We start from the raw sequence: 7,214 nt of genomic DNA, 5'->3' as shown, positions 1-7,214 counted from the left end.
CGTCTCTTTATCCTTAGCCCTCAATACAATGTGAAGAAATAGACAATACATTAGCGATGGTACATGGTCATATGTTTGGAACCTGGTTTTATTATGTACTTTGCAATAAAATACAACTAATATTTTACATGGGTTCACCAGAATAAGTTCTGTATATAGACCAAAGCTATTTTGTTTGGTTTTGCTGCCTCCTTAATATCTTCTGTTCTGGTACTACTAATGTAAAACCTCAACTTTTCAGCGAGCTATGGAAAAAATGGTGGAACCGCCACCTTCTGAAGGTGGCGAGGCAACTATAACCGCAATGTCAGCTCTTGCTGCAGTGGGTCAGTACCTGTCCACTAACAGTGCCAAAAGCACGTTCCTGCGTAATACTGGGTTGGTTGTTAAGGCAATATCGTCCAAACTGCCTCATGATCAAGATATGCAAGCTCAAAGCAATGTTGTATCTGCGCTCCAGACACAAGTCCATTCCCTAACAGAGACCCTTTGTGAAACAAGGAGAAACATTGCTCAATGTCGTCAAGATATGCATGGTTTTGAAACCAGACTATCAGACATTTGCTATGTTGTTCAGGAGCCTAGGGGAAATGAAGGCGAGGGTTATGGTGCTCCATCGGACAATACAGCATGAAAACGTAACAGTCAGGTCAAATGAACTGAGCTTCTGAACTTCTGGTGGTGCATTTATCTGCTAGACTGTTAAGTTTTATGCCAACCTTCCTTTTGTTATATAGTTGTAATTTGTTTTGGTGCGATACAAAATTTATTCTTAACGTGCAGCCACCGGCTGAAGAAAACAGCAAGCCATTTTTGTATAGTGTAGGGTGTTCCCTATATTTGCACTGGTGGCGATCTTTGATGCCGAGTGGATGTAATCTGTGCAATCGCCTTAATAGCCTAGCGTTAGTTTCGGCCTTATTTATTTCCTAGTCTTCTTTTTCCCTGGTTTGCTAGTGGCCGCAACTACCATGGGCCATATACGGGCCGTAGGATCCATGGGTCTCCTACGGGCCGTCGATAAATGGGCCTGTAATCGGTGGGCCTCGGGCCGTCGGATAAATGGGTCTACATGGGCCGTAATCGGGCGTAATTGGTATCGGCCCAGCACGGTAACAGGCCGTTAACAGGCCGTAGGACAGCAAAGGCTTAATTCTGTCACAGGCATAACGGGTCGTTAATGGGCCAGAATATAGGACGGGCTGGAAACGGCGCAACGGGTTAACAGGCCAGAAACGGGCCGACTCTTGCCATGGGCCGAATTTGGCCCATTAGGGTAACAGGCCAGTAACGGGCCGACTCTTGCCATGGGCCGAATTTGGCCCATTAGGGGAACAGGCCAGTAACGGGCCGACTCTTGCCATGGGCCGAATTTGGCCCATTAGGGGAACAGGCCAGTAACGGGCCGGAAGTAATCGAGGGCCGAAAAGGAGCCCAAGAACGTATGGGCCGTCAATAGGCCGAAAGCTAACACGGGCTGGAAACGGCCCATGTAAATCACGGGCCGTTAACGGGTATAAAGAAAATTACTGTTCATTATGGGCTAGAGTCACCGTGGGCCTGTAAAGGGCCGAAAGATACGAAGGCCTCATATGGGCCGAAAGACGTCGTGGGCCATACATGGGCCGAAAGTGAAATGGGCTGGTGTTATATTCGACGGCCCACATGACGTTGTTGGGCCGATTTCCTTTAGGGCCTAACGGGCCGTGAGTTAACGGGCCGTAAAATGGGCTATTTGCGAAGAGACCGTTCACAGGCTTTTCATGGGCCAGCCCGTTAACTTTTGACCAAGTCAAACGGGTCGGCTTTGTAAGCTAAATGGGCCAGTGGTGGGCCGTGGCACGTGTCGACATATCATAGGCGCCTATCTGACCCACTGACGAGCTGACACGTGTTTCGTCCGGCCAATAAGAATTATACACGTGGAAATTTCCCATTGGTCGGGGCTGTTAACGGGTTATCGGATCCAAAACCCGACCCGATAGCTTAACGGCGTTCCGTTACGGTGGATGCCACGTGTCGGTCACCTTTGACGAAAGCACTTCTGTGACGCGCGATTTATCGTCATGGAAGTGGACACTTCCGTGATGATAATTTCGGTAATGTCATGGAACACTTCTACGACAGCACAGGTATGACTATCTTGATTATGTCATAAAATCGTCATGGATGTACATGCATGACAAAAAACGCGACCTACTGTGACAAACACGTATCATCACGGAAGTGTATTTTTTTTGTAGTGGCAGGGATGGACCCGAGCACAGGTGCCGTGCCGATAGCCCCCTCTCATGGGATGTTCAGGAGTAGATCTGCCAACACGTGAAGCTCGTGGGGTGATGACTCCAGAGGCGATGTGGCATCAAACGCGGGGTTAACAGTCATGGCAACTCATAAAAGCATAGCTGGTTTTTGGTACATAAACAGAACATCATGGCAATAGGGACGGGCCCTGACCAGCATGAGGATAATGCGGCCCGTGGGGCACCCTCAACTGAACAAACCAAAAAGTGACCTGGCAATGATGCTGCAGAAGCGTCGAGGTAGCCAATGAAGCGTGCCGTGGAGGTTCGCTCCTCATGAGCCGGATGGCTCCGGAGGCTTGATGCAGCTTGAACTACGTTGGTATTTCCCCAAAGAGGAAGGGATGATGCAGCACAGATACGGTAGGTTTCCCTCTGTGATGAGACCAAGGTTATCGAACCAATAGGAGAACCAGACAACACTATGTAAACGGTACCTACACACAAAGAACAAATACTTACAACCCGACGCGTAAGAGAGGTTGTCAATACCTCTCGGGTAAAAACATAGATTGGTTTGTGATACGTCTCCAACGTATCTATAATTTTTGATTGCTCCATGCTATATTATCTTCTATTGTGGACATTATTGGGCTTTATTATTCACTTTTATATTATTTTTGGGACTAACCTATTAATCGGAGGCCCAGCCCAGAATTGCTGTTTTTTGCCTATTTCAGAGTTCCGCAGAAAAAGAATATCAAACGGAGTTCAAACGGAATGAAACCTTTGGGAACGTGATTTTTGGAACGAACATGATCCAGGAGACCTGGACCCTAAGTCAAGGAAGCTTCCAGGAAGCCACGAGGTAGGGGGGCGTGCCTACCCCCCCCCCCCCCCCCCGGCGCGCCCTCCACCCTCGTGGGCCCCACATTGCTCCACCGACGTACTCCTTCCTCCTATATATACCTATGTACCCCCAAACGATCAGGTACGGAGCCAAAAACCTAATTCCACCGCCGCAACCTTCTGTACCCACGAGATCCCATCTTGGGGCCTGTTTCGGAGCTCCACCAGAGGGGCCATCGATCACGGAGGGCTTCTACATCAACACCATAGCCTCTCCGATGAAGTGTGAGTAGTTTACCTCAGACCTTCGGGTCCATAGTTATTAGCTAGATGGCTTCTTCTCTCTTTTTGGATCTCAATACAATGTTCTCCCCCTCTCTTGTGGAGATCTATTCGATGTAATCTTCTTTTGCGGTGTGTTTGTTGAGACCGATGAATTGTGGGTTTATGATCAAGTTTATCTATGAACAATATTTGAATCTTCTGAATTCTTTTATGTATGATTGGTTATCTTTGCAAGTCTCTTCGAAGTATCAGTTTCGTTTGGCCTACTAGATTGATCTTTCTTGCAATGGGAGAAGTGCTTAGCTTTGGGTTCAATCTTGCGATGTCCTTTCCCAGTGACAGTAGGGGCAGCAAGGCACATATTGTATTGTTGCCATCGAGGATAACAAGATGGGGTTTTTATCATATTGCATGAATTTATCCCTCTACATCATGTCATCTTGCTTAAGGCGTTACTCTGTTCTTATGAACTTAATACTCTAGATGCATGCTGGATAGCGGTCGATGTGTGGAGTAATAGTAGTAGATGGAGGCAGGAGTTGGTCTATTTGTCTCGGACGTGATGCCTATATACATGATCATACCTAGATATTCTCATAACTATGCTCAATTCTGTCAATTGCTCAACAGTAATTCGTTCACCCACCGTAAAATACTTATGCTCTTGAGAGAAGCCACTAGTGAAACCTATGGCCCCCGGGTCTATCTTCATCATATTAATCTTCCAACACTTAGTTATTTCCGTTGCTTTTTTACTTTGCATCTTTATCATAAAAATACCAAATATATTATCCTATCATATCTATTAGATCTCACTCTCGTAAGTGAACATGTAGGGATTAACAACCCCTTATCGCGTTGGTTGCGAGGATTTATTTGTTTGTGTAGGTGCGAGGGACTTGCATGTAGCCTCCTACTGGATTGATACCTTGGTTTTAAAAAACTGAGGGAAATACTTACGCTACTTTGCTGCATCACCCTTTCCTCTTCAAGGGAAAACCAACGCAGTGCTCAAGAGGTAGCAAGAAGGATTTCTGGCGCCGTTGCCGGGGAGTTCTACGCAAAAGTCAACATACCAAGTACCCATCGCAAACCCTTATCTCCCACATTACATTATTTGCCATTTGCCTGTCGTTTTCCTCTCCCCCACTTCACCCTTGTCATTTTATTCGCCCTCTCTTTTACGTTCGCCTTTTTTTCGCTTGCTTTTTGTTTGCTCGTGTGTTGGATTGCTTGTTTGTCACGATGGCTCAAGATAATACCAAATTATGTGACTTTACCAATACCAACAATAATGATTTCCTTAGCACTCCGATTGCTCCTCTTACCGATATTGAATCTTGTGAAATCAATGTTGCTTTGTTGAATCGTGTCATGAAAGATCAATTCGCCGGCCTTCCTAGTGAAGATGCCGCTACTCATCTAAATAGCTTCGTTGACTTGTGTGATATGCAAAAGAAGAAAGATGTGGACAATGATATTGTTAAGTTGAAGCTATTTCCTTTTTCGCTTAGAGATCGTGCTAAAGCTTGGTTTTCGTCTTTGCCTAAAAATAGTATTGATTCTTGGAATAAGTGCAAAGATGCTTTTATCTCTAAGTATTTTCCTCCCGCTAAGATCATCTCTCTTAGAAACGATATTATGAATTTCAAGCAACTTGATCATGAACATGTTGCACAAGCTTGGGAGAGGATGAAATTAATGATACGTAATTGCCCTACTCATGGTTTGAATTTGTGGATGATTATACAAAAATTTATGCCGGATTGAATTTTGCTTCTAGAAATCTTTTAGATTCGGCCGCGGGAGGCACTTTTATGGAAATCACTTTAGGATAAGCTACTAAACTCCTAGATAATATTATGGTTAATTATTCTCAATGGCACACTGAAAGATCTACTAATAAAAAAGTGCATGTGATAGAAGAAATTAATGTTTTGAGTGGAAAGATGGATGAACTTATGAAATTATTTGCTACTAAGAGTGTTTCTTCTGATCATAATGATATGCCTTTGTCTACTTTGATTGAGAATAATAATGAAACTATGGATGTAAGTTTTTTTCGTAGGAATAATTTTGGTAACAACGCGTATAGAGGAAACTTTAATCCTAGGCCTTATCCTAGCATTCCTCTAATAATTATGGTAATTCCTACAACAATTCTTATGGAAATTTTAATAAGATGCCCTCTGAATTTGAGACTAGTTTTAAAGAGTTTATGAATTCACAAAAGAATTTCAATGCTTTGCTTGAAGAGAAATTGCTTAAAGTTGATGAATTGGCTAGGAACGTTGATAGAATTTCTATTGATGTTGATTATTTAAAACTTAGATCTATTCCTCCTAAACATGATATCAATGAGTCTCTCAAAGCCATGAGAATTTACATTGATGAGTGCAATGAAAGAACCGCTAGGATGCGTGCCAAGAAAGATTGCTTTATGAAAGCGTGTTCTTCTAATTTTTATGAAAACAAAGATGAAGACCTAAAAGTTATTGATGTGTCCCCTATTAAATCTTTTTTTTGCAATATGAATCTTGATAATGATGGGACTGAATATGATCCACCTTTACCTATAAGGCGTTCCAAAAATTCAGAGTTTTTAGATCTTGATGCTAAAATTGATAAAAGTGGGATTGAAGAGAACAAAACCCTAGATATTGATAAACCCACTATTTCGGATTTCAAGGAATTTAATTATGATAATTGCTCTTTGATAGATTGTATTTCCTTGTTGCAATCCGTGGTAAATTCTCCTCATGCTTATAGTCAAAATAAAGCTTTTACCAAACATATCGTTAATGCTTTGATGCAATCTTATGAAGAAAAGCTTGAGTTGGAAGTTTCTATCCCTAGAAAACTTTATGATGAGTGGGAACCTACTACTAAAATTAAGATTAAAGATCATGAATGCTATGCTTTGTGTGATTTGGGTGCTAGTGTTTCCACGATTCCAAAAACTTTGTGCGATTTGTTAGGTTTCCGTGATTTTGATGATTGCTCTTTAAATTTGCACCTTGCGGATTCCACCATTAAGAAACCTATGGGAAGAATTAATGATGTTCTTATTGTTGCAAATAGGAACTATGTGCCCGTAGATTTTTTTTGTTCTTGATATAGATTGCAATCCTTCATGTCCTATTATTCTTTGTAGACCTTTCCTTAGAACGATTGGTGCAATTATTGATATGAAGGAAGGGAATATTAGATTCCAATTTCCATTAAAGAAAGGCATGGAACACTTCCCTAGGAAGAAAATAAATTTACCATATAAATCTATCATGAGAGCCACTTATGGATTGCCTACCAAAGATTGCAATACCTAGATCTATCCTTGCTTTTATGCCTAGCTAGGGGCGTTAAACGATAGCGCTTGTTGGGAGGCAACCCATTTTTTTTTTGCTTTTTGCTTCTGTTTAGAAATAAATTTTTGATCTAGCCTCTGGTTAGATGTGTTTTTATGTTTTAATTAGTGTTTGTGCCAAGTTAAACCTATAGGATCTTCTTGGATGATAGTTATTTGATCTTGCAGAAAATTCCAGAAACTTTCTATTCACGAAAATAATTGTTAAAAATCACCAGAACGTGATAAAATACTGATTCCAATTGCTGCTGATCAATAAACAAATTTCCTAGGTCGTACTATTTTGGCTGATTTTTTGGAGTTCCAAAAGTTTGCGTTAGTTACAGATTACTACAGACTGTTCTATTTTTGACGAATTCTGTTTTTCGTGTGTTGTTTGCTTATTTTGATGAATCTATGGCTAGTAAAAGAGTTTATAAACCATAGAGAAGTTGGAATACAGTAGGTTTAACAAAAATATAAATAAAGAATGA

This window comes from Triticum aestivum, chromosome 7D (assembly GCF_018294505.1).
Source record: "Triticum aestivum cultivar Chinese Spring chromosome 7D, IWGSC CS RefSeq v2.1, whole genome shotgun sequence".
NCBI classification, from domain to species: Eukaryota; Viridiplantae; Streptophyta; class Magnoliopsida; order Poales; family Poaceae; genus Triticum; species Triticum aestivum.
Note: the sequence above shows the minus strand (reverse complement) of the source record.